This window comes from Hetaerina americana, unplaced genomic scaffold (assembly GCF_022747635.1).
Source record: "Hetaerina americana unplaced genomic scaffold, ioHetAmer1.1.p SCAF_614, whole genome shotgun sequence".
Classification (NCBI taxonomy): domain Eukaryota; kingdom Metazoa; phylum Arthropoda; class Insecta; order Odonata; family Calopterygidae; genus Hetaerina; species Hetaerina americana.
In genome coordinates this window covers 23,280-39,691 of record NW_027287222.1, presented here as the reverse complement: position 1 = coordinate 39,691, position 16,412 = coordinate 23,280, and the positions used below count along the sequence as shown (strand labels likewise).

The following is a 16,412-nucleotide window of genomic DNA, read 5'->3' as shown; positions in this document are numbered from 1 at the left end:
GTACCTCGGGGTCCCCTTCGGTTTCCACGTGGACCAGACGCCCGAGGAGGACCTGGTGCGCTTGGGCGAGGACGTCAGCAAGATCGACGAGTCTCTCCTCGCCCCGTGGCAGAAGATCGCCGCCACCAACATCTTCCTGCTGCCCAGACTGGAGTTCATCTTGCGGGCTGGTAACGTAAAGAAAAAATATCTGACTGACATTGACAAGAAGCTGAAGGCCTGCGCAAAGGGCTGGCTCCATTTGCCCAAAAGGGCATCGCCTGAGATGGTCTTCATTGGCCATCAACATGGCGGCGCAGGTCTTCTCCCTCTTTCTGACTTGACCGACATCTTGACCATTGTACAGGGTTATAGACTCCTCCATTCCCGTGACCCCAACGTGAGAGTGCTCGCCTGGGGTCGCCTGAGGGAGGTAGTGCGGAGGAAGCTGAGGAGGCCGCCAACCACCGGTGATCTCGCAGAGTACCTTAGCGGTAGTCTGCGGGATGACTTTGGAAGGGAAAGCGGTGACTTCAGCTCCCTCTTCACGCAGGTTCGTTCCGCGTCACGCCGTATCGCCGCGCGCATTGGATTGAGTTGGAGATGGTCGGACGAGCTAAAGGAGATGCAGATTTCGTTCCGCGACATGAATGACGGTTCAGAAGATCGACCACCTTTCATCAGGGTTCCCCCGAAGGCCGTGAGGCAACTGACGGGTGCCCTGAAGGTCGCGGTGCGGCGCTACTACCTGAACAAGGTAAGCGCCAAGCCCGACCAAGGTAAAGTCATTCGTGCCTCGGCGAAGTCTGAAGCCTCCAATCACTTCCTGGCAGGAGGGAGGTACACCAGGTTTTGTGATTGGAGGTTCATCTTTAGGGCTCGGCTCGACCTGCTCCCACTCAATGCCTGTCGCCGTTGGGAAACCAACGGGGACAAGCGGTGTCGGCGATGCGGCTACGCGGAAGAGACCCTGCCCCATGTCATTAACCACTGTACAATGCATTCAAGGACGTGGCAGCGTAGACATAACGCTGTCCAAGACCGACTCTACAAGGCTCTGATTGGACGCCGGGGAAAAGGTGACGATGAAATCAGAGTCAACAAACAAGTACCTGGCACCGACTCGACTCTTAGACCAGACCTGGTTATAACTAACCAGGCCGACAAGACTGTGACTCTGATCGACGTAGCGGTCCCATTCGAGAATACGGACGACGCACTGCTGGCAGCCAGGACCGCAAAGGAGGAGAAGTATGCCGCCCTGGCAGAGACCATCCGCCAGCAGGGAAGCAGAACATCGGTCGCCGCCATCGTCGTGGGAAGCCTGGGGACTTGGGACCCGAAGAACGATCCCGTCCTGAAATCCCTGGGCCTACCTCGACGATACTGCAACACCATGCGGCGGCTAATGGTGAGCGACGTCATCCGATGGTCGCGGGACTGCTACGTCGAGCACATCACGGGTCACCGACAATACGAGGACGGCTCCGGAGGCTGAAACAAAGACAAAAGTGAAGTCGTATTAAAATCATTTTCCCTTTTTTTTTTTTTTCCTTTTTCCGTACTTCTTCTTTTGTAAAACCTTTTTCTGTCCCCTTTCTTTTATGAGCCATAGTGTATAAATGGACAAAATGCCGTAGTTTATAAACGGCTCCCCAAGTGTCACCCCCCCCTAAAGTGAAACCCCCCAAAATGTGAACATATTACCTGTACTATATAAAAAAAAAAAAACAAATGTGTGAGAAGCAGTATAACCATATAAACATTCCCTGAAAAAAAAAGGGCAAAGACTTGTTCCCCGGCTCCCTCACTTGGAGGGAGCCGGACTTGTATCAAATATACATATGTAAGTTGCTAATTGAATATTTTAAACTCTGTATTTAAAGAATTTTAAATAAACATTTTTATCTGTTCTTATCAGCTTAATATCTGATACGTCCCGCATTGCGGGACCAGAATATTAATCTGATTTTTGGACATTGGCGGGGTACCCGGAGTTTACTCCATCCCTGCCGCGGGTTGGCCCGGCATTGCAGTACCGTCGGGATCGGCCCATCATTAAAAAGGTCCACTTAAAAGCTGATGAGAACAGATTGAAGCTTAAATTGATCCGCGAAAATTATTTATTTTCGCACTTGCAAATTTCAGGCGATCCGGCTGGAAAAATATTCGCGAAATTGCATTTTCGCGGAGAGAAGCGATTTTATTCCATGCGAGCGGAGCAAAAGTAATGTAATCCAAATTGAAGCAGCACAACGAAGTATTAAAAGGAATGAATTATTAAAAGGAGAGAAACTTGGGAAGAAAAAAAATCCCATCTGAAGAGAGTCGTCGTCACTTTAAAGTGTAAGTGTAACAATAAATACAATTTTGTGAAAATAATGCAATTATTTTTTCTGCTTTCAATGCAACGTCAACAACAACAACGTCTTGTCTCCTCAGTATTCCATCATTGGAGACGACGACAACTGTTGAAGAGAGGCGCCGGATCACGTTTCAAACTTTGGCGTGTGACGCCCCTTCCTTCCAGCTGTTTACCTCCCCCCCGAAGAGATGGCGCGCGCGCGCTCCCGGCAAGGAGCGTCATTCAAGACGACCCGACGCGAATCGACTCGCGGAAATAGGTGAGTTCCACTCTTTTACCTTAGTTTTTGAACACCAATCTTTCCACAGAATTTATGCGAAGATAATTCTTGTAAAAGGAGTGTGTGTTTGATGAAAAAAAATTGAACGGAAAAGAAACTCAATACATCGGAGGAAACGACCGATCGCGAGCACTCGGGAAAAATTGGAAAAATGTTTGCAAAAAAATTTTCAGAAATTTTTTGCGAATTTCGCGGAAATCGATGCCCATTTTCGCGATATTTTTCGAGAAAATGGAAAATATAAACAATGGAGAAATCTGGTTTTCCATCTTGTGCAATTGAAAGCGCCACTTTTTTACAGCCTTTTCGATTCCTATTCTCCGATTTGAAGAAAACCCTAATTTGTTTATATTTGAAGAAACCCTAATTTATGTATTTATTTATTTATAAGGAAAGCGTATTTTTACTAATGACGATTAATGCAAAGTAAGTGAACAGCACACGATTTTAAATCTCTACCACACAGGAAGTGAAGTGAAGAGGAAGCCCGTTTTTCGAAAAACTGTCGACCACTGAATACTGGCGAAAAGGGCCCTTTATTACCGCCCTGGATGCCCCCCTCCATTTTCGGAATGTTTGAAAATTGCGCCCGACCTTTCCCGGGAAGCGGGGAGAGAGCTTGCAATACGTCTCGTGTGTCGCTCACAGAGATGGCACGACCTAGCGAAGGACTCCGCGTTGCAATTTACTGTCTCGCCTCCGGACTCCGGGGACGCAATTGCTCCGGCCCTCCTGCCCCCCGCGCCCCCCCAAAACTTTTCTTGCTGCAGGAAAACAAGGAAGCCTTCGGAAACACCCCCGCAGGACCCTACGCGAATTCTCCCCGACCAATGCCACCCCGCGGCGCCTACGCCAATCCTGCGCCCTCCGCCCCAAGTGCTCCGGGGTCGTCCCTACACATGTAAATATTGCAGAAAAGGGCTCCCTTATCGCTTCTCGGCCTTATGGCTAAGATCAAAGTGTAGTATCTGTTCTTATCAGCTTAATCCCCTTAACTTTCTTCTTTTTCGCCCGCCAAATTCAAATTTTTAAATGAACAGATCTACCGCTTTTGGACCTTTCTAGCCTCTCTGAGGAATCCCGGACGGGCCCCGACCAACGGTAAGCCCCCCGGGACACTCCCAGAGGGAAGGGGCAACAGGACACTAGGCGCCTGCTCTGCCCAGTAGCCCCTCTTTCGACCCCCGATGGCCCCACGGTCCATTGCCTCTTCAAGGCGGACCGTGGGACCCACCGCCCCCTCAGGGCTCCCCGGTCGCTCACGGACCGTTCCCCACGCCCACTTGGGGTGATAACCTCCCCGGGCTCGACGCCGGGCCCCTAAGGCCCGGCGCAGGCCCCCGCCCCCGGTGCACCGCCGGGTCCCTTCAGGACCGGTAGGCTGAGCACCGGACGTTCCCCGGCCCCCGGTGCACTGCCAGGTCCCCTCCGGACCGGTAGCTTGAGCACCGAGGCCCCCGGACCCCCTCAGGGCCCCCGGGAGCACCCTCCGTCGATCCCGTACGGATCGGCGCAGAGCGGGTGATTTGAACGGCGCGCGGTTTCCTTTTCGGCCGCGACGCCGGTCAAGCGACCGTTCGGCGCGCTTCACGCCCGATCGGTTCGATTGACCCCCTCCCCCCCGTCCGGTATTTGTGGAAGACTTCATCTTCCACAAAACCGTCATTTCAAAACCCCGGTAAATTCAAATTTCCTCCCGATCCCACCCATACGGGCCGAGAAGCGGGTTGAGCGCCTTCAGCGCCATCCCTCGGCGGCCGCCTGGACTTCATTCAGGTGGACGCCACGCGCTTAATTTAAATTTGTATTTTTGAAAATTTTCGTTCCGCAGTCCCTCAGACCGCGGAAAAGCCCTCCGTCGCCCCCCTTGGCCTTCAGCATTTATATCTTTTGAATTTTTTTGTGTCCTTAAAAGGACAATTTTCAAAACAACGTACCACGGTCCTTCAGGCCGTGGAATATCGTCCGCCAGGCCCCGTTTGTGCCATGACTTAACGCCCTCCCATGCCCCCACGTCCTCCCCGTAAAAACGGGGGGGCGGGGGCCGTTAGAAAAGCACCATCGCGTGCTAGTTCCTCCGCCCCCCCCTCCTCCTCTCGCACTCCGCGGAGGAGGAAAGTCGAGGCGTCAGAGCCCGACTCCTCCCCTCCCCATACACCACCGGACGGCGCGTCCGAAAGCGCTTCGGCGCGTAGGACGCGTCGCCCGCGGAAAATCATACACTATGGCTCCCCCGTTTCTTCTTCTTCTTCTTCTCCATCCGGCGTCCGAAAGCCTTCCCTTGAGACCTTCTCCCCGCTCTCGGACGTCACCTATTCTCCCCCCAAGTCCCGTTCTTCTTCCCCTCTCTCCCTCGACGACTTCACGACGCCTCCGGATTCTTCTTCGTCCAGACGTCCGGCGCTGGATTCTCCCCCCCCGATTCCCCCGACTGCCCCCGCCCCCCAAACGACTGACAGGGTCCCGGCGCTTCTCCTGACCGGCACCGCGGTGTCGGCCAGGAGAATCGACAATCAACTTGTGGTTTACTTTCCCGTGGCGGACACGTTAACCTGCACCGAGGTGGGATGCAGCATGTCCTTCCGCGCTACGGAGTGGACGGCGATGCGGAGAAGTCTCGTCCGGCACCTGATGGAGCAGCACGGCCACCGACTCACGTCGGTGAACGCCTGCTCCATCTGCGGTGGGACTATCGGCCGCAAGCCGTCCACTCATCCCTGCCTCAAAGGGGGGATACGTAAGGCTGCGGACGGACGTGTTGCACTCTCGCATCGGTGCGGGGCATGCGATTTCGCATGCGCTACCCGTCGCGGGCTTGCGAACCACATGGTGACCCACAAGAGACCTCCCCCCTTGATTGCCCCCCTTCAGGAGGCAATCGAGGAGACAGTTAGATGCACGACGCCGCCCAACGTGACCGAGGCGCAACCCTCCGATCCAGACGCAGCAGCAGACGCTCCGGCCGAAGACCTGGCGCCGGGGCAGCCTCCTGAAGTCGGTGACCTTAACGACACCGGGTCACCGCCGCCTGTGGACGCAGCAACATCGCCGCCGCCAGCTCCAGACGCAGCAGAAGGAGCACCACGACAGGTCGAGCCACCGATACAGCAGAAGGAGAAGCTGTGGCTCGACCGACTGGCCAGCACATCCGGCCAGTCATGGGAGGAGTTCGAGGTCGTGGTGCAGGATCTGGTGGCCACCACCCAGGCGGAGAGGAAGAGGGAGGCGAAACCTGCGGACGGAGGGGAAGCTCCTCGGCCACGAAACGTCGTGCACAGACAACCACCAAGACGCAGACAAGTAGCTGACTACGACGCGAAAAAGGCGTCGGACATACAGAAACTCTTCAGGAGTCATCCCAGGAGGGCAGTGGAGAGCATCCTGTCCGATAAGTCACCCTATTGCGACATTCCCGCGGAGGAGGTGGAAAAGCATTTCCGCCAAGTCTACGGGAATGTCGGGATGGGGGGCTTGGAGGACGAGGGTGACGACTCGGTCTACCGTCGCACGACGGAGACCGAGAAGAAACTGCTCCTCGAAAGGATCACTCCTGAGGAAGTGACGAGACGCATGTCTAGAACCAAGAACACCGCCCCGGGCCCCGATGGCCTCACCTACGGCGACCTGAGGGCGGTCGATAGACATGGACGAATTCTCTCTTTTATCTTCAACAGATGCCTGAAGGAGGCCAGGACACCGGCCGCGTGGAAGACCTCTCGGACTGTCCTCCTGCACAAAGGGGGGGACCGCCAGGACATCGGCAACTGGAGGCCCATAGCGCTTGGCAACACCATCGCCAAGCTGTACGCCGGGGTGCTTGCTGACCGCATACTATCTTGGGCGGTCAGCGGGAAGAAGATGCACCCGGCTCAAAAGGGCTTCCGGGAGTTCGAGGGGTGCCACGAGCACAATTTCACCCTTCAGGCAGCTGTTGACGAAATGAGACGCAGACGTTCCCGAATCGCACTGGCTTGGCTTGACCTACGGAACGCGTTCGGGTCCATCCCGCACCAACACCTCCAGAACACCCTGAGGAGGATGGACTTGCCTGAGGAGATGAGGAGGACCGTGGAGGAGTTGCAGAAGGGCTCCACGGTCGTGAAGACGACCAGCGGCGACACCGGCGTCATCGACATCTGCGCCGGTGTCAAGCAGGGGTGCCCGTTATCACCGACCATTTTCAACTTGGGAATGGAGCCGGTGATACGGGCGGTCGCTGGTGAGGCAGGCAAGTCCGGAGTCGTCGTCCAGGGGCAAAACATCGCCATCCTGGCCTACGCGGACGACTTGGTGCTGGTGGCCCGGGACCAGGAGCACCTGCAGCGCCTGCTGAACATCGCGGGAGAAGAGGCGACCGCTGCAGGTCTACAGTTCAAGCCAAGCAAGTGCGCAACGCTGGACCTCAACTTTGCAGCAAACCAGCCCGTGCAGCCGTCCCAACTCACCATCCAGGGGGCGGCCATTTCCAGCCTGAAGGACGGCGAAGCGTACCGGTACCTCGGGGTCCCGTTCGGGTTCCACGTGGACCAGACCCCCGAGGAGGACCTGGTGCGCTTGGGCGAGGACGTCAAGAAGATCGACGAGTCACTCCTCGCCCCGTGGCAGAAGATCGCCGCGACCAACATCTTCCTTCTGCCCAGGCTGGAATTCATCTTGCGGGCTGGTAATGTTAAAAAGAAAAACTTGACCGACATCGACAAGAGGCTGAAGGCCTGCGCAAAGGGCTGGCTCCATTTGCCCAAAAGGGCATCGCCTGAGATGGTCTTCATTGGCCATCAACACGGCGGCGCAGGTCTTCTCCCTCTTTCCGACTTGACTGACATATTGACCATCGTGCAGGGATATCGACTCCTCCATTCCCGTGACCCCAACGTGAGAGTGCTCGCCTGGGGTCGCCTGAAGGAGGTAGTGCGGAGGAAGCTGAGGAGACCGCCAACCACCGGTGATCTCGCAGAGTACCTTAGTGGTAGTCTGCGGGATGACTTTGGAAGGGAAAGCGGCGACTTCAGTTCCCTCTTCACGCAGGTTCGCTCCGCGTCACGCCGTATCGCCGCGCGCATAGGCTTGAGCTGGAGATGGTCGGACGAGCTAAGGGAGATGCAGATTTCGTTCCGGGACATGAATGACGGGGCTGAAGACCGCCCCCCCTTCATCAGGGTTCCTCCGAAGGCCGTAAGGCAACTGACGGGTGCCCTGAAGATCGCGGTGCGGCGCTACTACCTGAACAAGGTAAGCGCCAAGCCCGATCAAGGGAAAGTCATTCGTGCCTCGGCGAAATCTGAAGCCTCCAATCACTTCCTGGCAGGAGGGAGATACACCAGGTTTTGTGATTGGAGGTTCATCTTTAGGGCTCGGCTCGATCTGCTCCCGCTCAATGCCTGTCGCCGTTGGGAAACCAACGGGGACAAGCGGTGTCGGCGATGTGGCTACGCGGAGGAGACCCTGCCCCACGTCGTTAATCACTGCACGATGCACTCAAGGACGTGGCAGCATAGACATAATGCTGTCCAAGACCGACTACACAGGGCTCTGATTGGACGCCGGGGAAAAGGTGACGATGAAATCAGAGTCAACAAACAAGTACCTGGCACTGACTCGACTCTTAGACCAGACCTGGTTATAACTAACCAGGCCGACAAGACTGTGACATTGATCGACGTAGCAGTACCGTTCGAGAACAACGAGGGAGCTCTGCTGGCAGCCAGGACCGCGAAGGAGGAGAAGTACGCCGCCCTGGCAGAGACCATCCGCCAGCAGGGATACCGGTCATCGGTCGCCGCCATCGTCGTGGGAAGCCTGGGGACGTGGGACTCGCAGAACGACCCCGTCCTGAAGTCCCTGGGCCTACCTCGACGATTCTGCACCACCATGCGGCGACTGATGGTCAGCGACGTCATCCGCTGGACCCGGGACTGCTACGTCGAACACATCACGGGACATAGACAGTATGAAGACGGCTCCGGAGGCTGAAAAGGAAAGGACAAAAGTGAAGTCGTGTAAAATCATTTCCCCCCCTCTTTCCATACTTCTTCATTGTAAAACCTTTCTCTGTCCCCTTTCTCTTTTATTTACTCTATGAGCCATAGTGTATGAATGGCCACGCCGTGGTGTATAAACGGCCCCCCCCAAAAGTGTAAACCCTCCCCGTGAGAGACTTAAACATATAAAACATTTTATAAAAAAAAACACTCGTGCGAGAAGCCTATATTATTATAATATTTCCCCAAAATAAAGGGGCAAAAAGACTTGTTCCCCGGCTCCCTCATTTGGAGGGAGCCGGTCATGTATAAATTATATATTAATTATAAGTTGCTTAAAACTCTGTATGAAAGAATTTTCAAATAAACATTTTAAATCTGTTCTTATCAGCTTAATATCTGATACGTCCCGCATTGCGGGACCAGAATATTAATCTGATTTTTGGACATTGGCGGGGTACCCGGAGTTTACTCCATCCCTGCCGCGGGTTGGCCCGGCATTGCAGTACCGTCGGGATCGGCCCATCATTAAAAAGGTCCACTTAAAAGCTGATGAGAACAGATTGAAGCTTAAATTGATCCGCGAAAATTATTTATTTTCGCACTTGCAAATTTCAGGCGATCCGGCTGGAAAAATATTCGCGAAATTGCATTTTCGCGGAGAGAAGCGATTTTATTCCATGCGAGCGGAGCAAAAGTAATGTAATCCAAATTGAAGCAGCACAACGAAGTATTAAAAGGAATGAATTATTAAAAGGAGAGAAACTTGGGAAGAAAAAAAATCCCATCTGAAGAGAGTCGTCGTCACTTTAAAGTGTAAGTGTAACAATAAATACAATTTTGTGAAAATAATGCAATTATTTTTTCTGCTTTCAATGCAACGTCAACAACAACAACGTCTTGTCTCCTCAGTATTCCATCATTGGAGACGACGACAACTGTTGAAGAGAGGCGCCGGATCACGTTTCAAACTTTGGCGTGTGACGCCCCTTCCTTCCAGCTGTTTACCTCCCCCCCGAAGAGATGGCGCGCGCGCGCTCCCGGCAAGGAGCGTCATTCAAGACGACCCGACGCGAATCGACTCGCGGAAATAGGTGAGTTCCACTCTTTTACCTTAGTTTTTGAACACCAATCTTTCCACAGAATTTATGCGAAGATAATTCTTGTAAAAGGAGTGTGTGTTTGATGAAAAAAAATTGAACGGAAAAGAAACTCAATACATCGGAGGAAACGACCGATCGCGAGCACTCGGGAAAAATTGGAAAAATGTTTGCAAAAAAATTTTCAGAAATTTTTTGCGAATTTCGCGGAAATCGATGCCCATTTTCGCGATATTTTTCGAGAAAATGGAAAATATAAACAATGGAGAAATCTGGTTTTCCATCTTGTGCAATTGAAAGCGCCACTTTTTTACAGCCTTTTCGATTCCTATTCTCCGATTTGAAGAAAACCCTAATTTGTTTATATTTGAAGAAACCCTAATTTATGTATTTATTTATTTATAAGGAAAGCGTATTTTTACTAATGACGATTAATGCAAAGTAAGTGAACAGCACACGATTTTAAATCTCTACCACACAGGAAGTGAAGTGAAGAGGAAGCCCGTTTTTCGAAAAACTGTCGACCACTGAATACTGGCGAAAAGGGCCCTTTATTACCGCCCTGGATGCCCCCCTCCATTTTCGGAATGTTTGAAAATTGCGCCCGACCTTTCCCGGGAAGCGGGGAGAGAGCTTGCAATACGTCTCGTGTGTCGCTCACAGAGATGGCACGACCTAGCGAAGGACTCCGCGTTGCAATTTACTGTCTCGCCTCCGGACTCCGGGGACGCAATTGCTCCGGCCCTCCTGCCCCCCGCGCCCCCCCAAAACTTTTCTTGCTGCAGGAAAACAAGGAAGCCTTCGGAAACACCCCCGCAGGACCCTACGCGAATTCTCCCCGACCAATGCCACCCCGCGGCGCCTACGCCAATCCTGCGCCCTCCGCCCCAAGTGCTCCGGGGTCGTCCCTACACATGTAAATATTGCAGAAAAGGGCTCCCTTATCGCTTCTCGGCCTTATGGCTAAGATCAAAGTGTAGTATCTGTTCTTATCAGCTTAATATCTGATACGTCCCGCATTGCGGGACCAGAATATTAATCTGATTTTTGGACATTGGCGGGGTACCCGGAGTTTACTCCATCCCTGCCGCGGGTTGGCCCGGCATTGCAGTACCGTCGGGATCGGCCCATCATTAAAAAGGTCCACTTAAAAGCTGATGAGAACAGATTGAAGCTTAAATTGATCCGCGAAAATTATTTATTTTCGCACTTGCAAATTTCAGGCGATCCGGCTGGAAAAATATTCGCGAAATTGCATTTTCGCGGAGAGAAGCGATTTTATTCCATGCGAGCGGAGCAAAAGTAATGTAATCCAAATTGAAGCAGCACAACGAAGTATTAAAAGGAATGAATTATTAAAAGGAGAGAAACTTGGGAAGAAAAAAAATCCCATCTGAAGAGAGTCGTCGTCACTTTAAAGTGTAAGTGTAACAATAAATACAATTTTGTGAAAATAATGCAATTATTTTTTCTGCTTTCAATGCAACGTCAACAACAACAACGTCTTGTCTCCTCAGTATTCCATCATTGGAGACGACGACAACTGTTGAAGAGAGGCGCCGGATCACGTTTCAAACTTTGGCGTGTGACGCCCCTTCCTTCCAGCTGTTTACCTCCCCCCCGAAGAGATGGCGCGCGCGCGCTCCCGGCAAGGAGCGTCATTCAAGACGACCCGACGCGAATCGACTCGCGGAAATAGGTGAGTTCCACTCTTTTACCTTAGTTTTTGAACACCAATCTTTCCACAGAATTTATGCGAAGATAATTCTTGTAAAAGGAGTGTGTGTTTGATGAAAAAAAATTGAACGGAAAAGAAACTCAATACATCGGAGGAAACGACCGATCGCGAGCACTCGGGAAAAATTGGAAAAATGTTTGCAAAAAAATTTTCAGAAATTTTTTGCGAATTTCGCGGAAATCGATGCCCATTTTCGCGATATTTTTCGAGAAAATGGAAAATATAAACAATGGAGAAATCTGGTTTTCCATCTTGTGCAATTGAAAGCGCCACTTTTTTACAGCCTTTTCGATTCCTATTCTCCGATTTGAAGAAAACCCTAATTTGTTTATATTTGAAGAAACCCTAATTTATGTATTTATTTATTTATAAGGAAAGCGTATTTTTACTAATGACGATTAATGCAAAGTAAGTGAACAGCACACGATTTTAAATCTCTACCACACAGGAAGTGAAGTGAAGAGGAAGCCCGTTTTTCGAAAAACTGTCGACCACTGAATACTGGCGAAAAGGGCCCTTTATTACCGCCCTGGATGCCCCCCTCCATTTTCGGAATGTTTGAAAATTGCGCCCGACCTTTCCCGGGAAGCGGGGAGAGAGCTTGCAATACGTCTCGTGTGTCGCTCACAGAGATGGCACGACCTAGCGAAGGACTCCGCGTTGCAATTTACTGTCTCGCCTCCGGACTCCGGGGACGCAATTGCTCCGGCCCTCCTGCCCCCCGCGCCCCCCCAAAACTTTTCTTGCTGCAGGAAAACAAGGAAGCCTTCGGAAACACCCCCGCAGGACCCTACGCGAATTCTCCCCGACCAATGCCACCCCGCGGCGCCTACGCCAATCCTGCGCCCTCCGCCCCAAGTGCTCCGGGGTCGTCCCTACACATGTAAATATTGCAGAAAAGGGCTCCCTTATCGCTTCTCGGCCTTATGGCTAAGATCAAAGTGTAGTATCTGTTCTTATCAGCTTAATATCTGATACGTCCCGCATTGCGGGACCAGAATATTAATCTGATTTTTGGACATTGGCGGGGTACCCGGAGTTTACTCCATCCCTGCCGCGGGTTGGCCCGGCATTGCAGTACCGTCGGGATCGGCCCATCATTAAAAAGGTCCACTTAAAAGCTGATGAGAACAGATTGAAGCTTAAATTGATCCGCGAAAATTATTTATTTTCGCACTTGCAAATTTCAGGCGATCCGGCTGGAAAAATATTCGCGAAATTGCATTTTCGCGGAGAGAAGCGATTTTATTCCATGCGAGCGGAGCAAAAGTAATGTAATCCAAATTGAAGCAGCACAACGAAGTATTAAAAGGAATGAATTATTAAAAGGAGAGAAACTTGGGAAGAAAAAAAATCCCATCTGAAGAGAGTCGTCGTCACTTTAAAGTGTAAGTGTAACAATAAATACAATTTTGTGAAAATAATGCAATTATTTTTTCTGCTTTCAATGCAACGTCAACAACAACAACGTCTTGTCTCCTCAGTATTCCATCATTGGAGACGACGACAACTGTTGAAGAGAGGCGCCGGATCACGTTTCAAACTTTGGCGTGTGACGCCCCTTCCTTCCAGCTGTTTACCTCCCCCCCGAAGAGATGGCGCGCGCGCGCTCCCGGCAAGGAGCGTCATTCAAGACGACCCGACGCGAATCGACTCGCGGAAATAGGTGAGTTCCACTCTTTTACCTTAGTTTTTGAACACCAATCTTTCCACAGAATTTATGCGAAGATAATTCTTGTAAAAGGAGTGTGTGTTTGATGAAAAAAAATTGAACGGAAAAGAAACTCAATACATCGGAGGAAACGACCGATCGCGAGCACTCGGGAAAAATTGGAAAAATGTTTGCAAAAAAATTTTCAGAAATTTTTTGCGAATTTCGCGGAAATCGATGCCCATTTTCGCGATATTTTTCGAGAAAATGGAAAATATAAACAATGGAGAAATCTGGTTTTCCATCTTGTGCAATTGAAAGCGCCACTTTTTTACAGCCTTTTCGATTCCTATTCTCCGATTTGAAGAAAACCCTAATTTGTTTATATTTGAAGAAACCCTAATTTATGTATTTATTTATTTATAAGGAAAGCGTATTTTTACTAATGACGATTAATGCAAAGTAAGTGAACAGCACACGATTTTAAATCTCTACCACACAGGAAGTGAAGTGAAGAGGAAGCCCGTTTTTCGAAAAACTGTCGACCACTGAATACTGGCGAAAAGGGCCCTTTATTACCGCCCTGGATGCCCCCCTCCATTTTCGGAATGTTTGAAAATTGCGCCCGACCTTTCCCGGGAAGCGGGGAGAGAGCTTGCAATACGTCTCGTGTGTCGCTCACAGAGATGGCACGACCTAGCGAAGGACTCCGCGTTGCAATTTACTGTCTCGCCTCCGGACTCCGGGGACGCAATTGCTCCGGCCCTCCTGCCCCCCGCGCCCCCCCAAAACTTTTCTTGCTGCAGGAAAACAAGGAAGCCTTCGGAAACACCCCCGCAGGACCCTACGCGAATTCTCCCCGACCAATGCCACCCCGCGGCGCCTACGCCAATCCTGCGCCCTCCGCCCCAAGTGCTCCGGGGTCGTCCCTACACATGTAAATATTGCAGAAAAGGGCTCCCTTATCGCTTCTCGGCCTTATGGCTAAGATCAAAGTGTAGTATCTGTTCTTATCAGCTTAATCCCCTTAACTTTCTTCTTTTTCGCCCGCCAAATTCAAATTTTTAAATGAACAGATCTACCGCTTTTGGACCTTTCTAGCCTCTCTGAGGAATCCCGGACGGGCCCCGACCAACGGTAAGCCCCCCGGGACACTCCCAGAGGGAAGGGGCAACAGGACACTAGGCGCCTGCTCTGCCCAGTAGCCCCTCTTTCGACCCCCGATGGCCCCACGGTCCATTGCCTCTTCAAGGCGGACCGTGGGACCCACCGCCCCCTCAGGGCTCCCCGGTCGCTCACGGACCGTTCCCCACGCCCACTTGGGGTGATAACCTCCCCGGGCTCGACGCCGGGCCCCTAAGGCCCGGCGCAGGCCCCCGCCCCCGGTGCACCGCCGGGTCCCTTCAGGACCGGTAGGCTGAGCACCGGACGTTCCCCGGCCCCCGGTGCACTGCCAGGTCCCCTCCGGACCGGTAGCTTGAGCACCGAGGCCCCCGGACCCCCTCAGGGCCCCCGGGAGCACCCTCCGTCGATCCCGTACGGATCGGCGCAGAGCGGGTGATTTGAACGGCGCGCGGTTTCCTTTTCGGCCGCGACGCCGGTCAAGCGACCGTTCGGCGCGCTTCACGCCCGATCGGTTCGATTGACCCCCTCCCCCCCGTCCGGTATTTGTGGAAGACTTCATCTTCCACAAAACCGTCATTTCAAAACCCCGGTAAATTCAAATTTCCTCCCGATCCCACCCATACGGGCCGAGAAGCGGGTTGAGCGCCTTCAGCGCCATCCCTCGGCGGCCGCCTGGACTTCATTCAGGTGGACGCCACGCGCTTAATTTAAATTTGTATTTTTGAAAATTTTCGTTCCGCAGTCCCTCAGACCGCGGAAAAGCCCTCCGTCGCCCCCCTTGGCCTTCAGCATTTATATCTTTTGAATTTTTTTGTGTCCTTAAAAGGACAATTTTCAAAACAACGTACCACGGTCCTTCAGGCCGTGGAATATCGTCCGCCAGGCCCCGTTTGTGCCATGACTTAACGCCCTCCCATGCCCCCACGTCCTCCCCGTAAAAACGGGGGGGCGGGGGCCGTTAGAAAAGCACCATCGCGTGCTAGTTCCTCCGCCCCCCCCTCCTCCTCTCGCACTCCGCGGAGGAGGAAAGTCGAGGCGTCAGAGCCCGACTCCTCCCCTCCCCATACACCACCGGACGGCGCGTCCGAAAGCGCTTCGGCGCGTAGGACGCGTCGCCCGCGGAAAATCATACACTATGGCTCCCCCGTTTCTTCTTCTTCTTCTTCTCCATCCGGCGTCCGAAAGCCTTCCCTTGAGACCTTCTCCCCGCTCTCGGACGTCACCTATTCTCCCCCCAAGTCCCGTTCTTCTTCCCCTCTCTCCCTCGACGACTTCACGACGCCTCCGGATTCTTCTTCGTCCAGACGTCCGGCGCTGGATTCTCCCCCCCCGATTCCCCCGACTGCCCCCGCCCCCCAAACGACTGACAGGGTCCCGGCGCTTCTCCTGACCGGCACCGCGGTGTCGGCCAGGAGAATCGACAATCAACTTGTGGTTTACTTTCCCGTGGCGGACACGTTAACCTGCACCGAGGTGGGATGCAGCATGTCCTTCCGCGCTACGGAGTGGACGGCGATGCGGAGAAGTCTCGTCCGGCACCTGATGGAGCAGCACGGCCACCGACTCACGTCGGTGAACGCCTGCTCCATCTGCGGTGGGACTATCGGCCGCAAGCCGTCCACTCATCCCTGCCTCAAAGGGGGGATACGTAAGGCTGCGGACGGACGTGTTGCACTCTCGCATCGGTGCGGGGCATGCGATTTCGCATGCGCTACCCGTCGCGGGCTTGCGAACCACATGGTGACCCACAAGAGACCTCCCCCCTTGATTGCCCCCCTTCAGGAGGCAATCGAGGAGACAGTTAGATGCACGACGCCGCCCAACGTGACCGAGGCGCAACCCTCCGATCCAGACGCAGCAGCAGACGCTCCGGCCGAAGACCTGGCGCCGGGGCAGCCTCCTGAAGTCGGTGACCTTAACGACACCGGGTCACCGCCGCCTGTGGACGCAGCAACATCGCCGCCGCCAGCTCCAGACGCAGCAGAAGGAGCACCACGACAGGTCGAGCCACCGATACAGCAGAAGGAGAAGCTGTGGCTCGACCGACTGGCCAGCACATCCGGCCAGTCATGGGAGGAGTTCGAGGTCGTGGTGCAGGATCTGGTGGCCACCACCCAGGCGGAGAGGAAGAGGGAGGCGAAACCTGCGGACGGAGGGGAAGCTCCTCGGCCACGAAACGTCGTGCACAGACAACCA

The 16,412-nt window shown here is 53.1% G+C and overlaps 1 protein-coding gene, 4 non-coding genes and 2 pseudogenes across 5 annotated transcripts in view; all 7 read left to right on the top strand.

The window, feature by feature from the left end:
- Positions 1-16,412, top strand: part of LOC139695656 (uncharacterized) — a gene marked incomplete at its 3' end in the record, with an annotated part of 73,958 nt that overhangs the window by 44,316 nt on the left and 13,230 nt on the right. The window lies entirely within an intron of this gene.
- Positions 1,852-2,040, top strand: LOC139695674 (U2 spliceosomal RNA). Its single transcript, XR_011702352.1, has one exon. It is a non-coding gene; the product is annotated as a U2 spliceosomal RNA (small nuclear RNA).
- LOC139695690 (U2 spliceosomal RNA) lies at positions 3,553-3,686 on the top strand (annotated as a pseudogene).
- Positions 8,940-9,133, top strand: LOC139695678 (U2 spliceosomal RNA). The gene has a single exon (XR_011702356.1). It is a non-coding gene; the product is annotated as a U2 spliceosomal RNA (small nuclear RNA).
- LOC139695659 (U2 spliceosomal RNA) lies at positions 10,646-10,838 on the top strand. The gene has a single exon (XR_011702338.1). It is a non-coding gene; the product is annotated as a U2 spliceosomal RNA (small nuclear RNA).
- LOC139695658 (U2 spliceosomal RNA) lies at positions 12,351-12,543 on the top strand. Its single transcript, XR_011702337.1, has one exon. It is a non-coding gene; the product is annotated as a U2 spliceosomal RNA (small nuclear RNA).
- On the top strand, positions 14,056-14,189 carry LOC139695689 (U2 spliceosomal RNA; annotated as a pseudogene).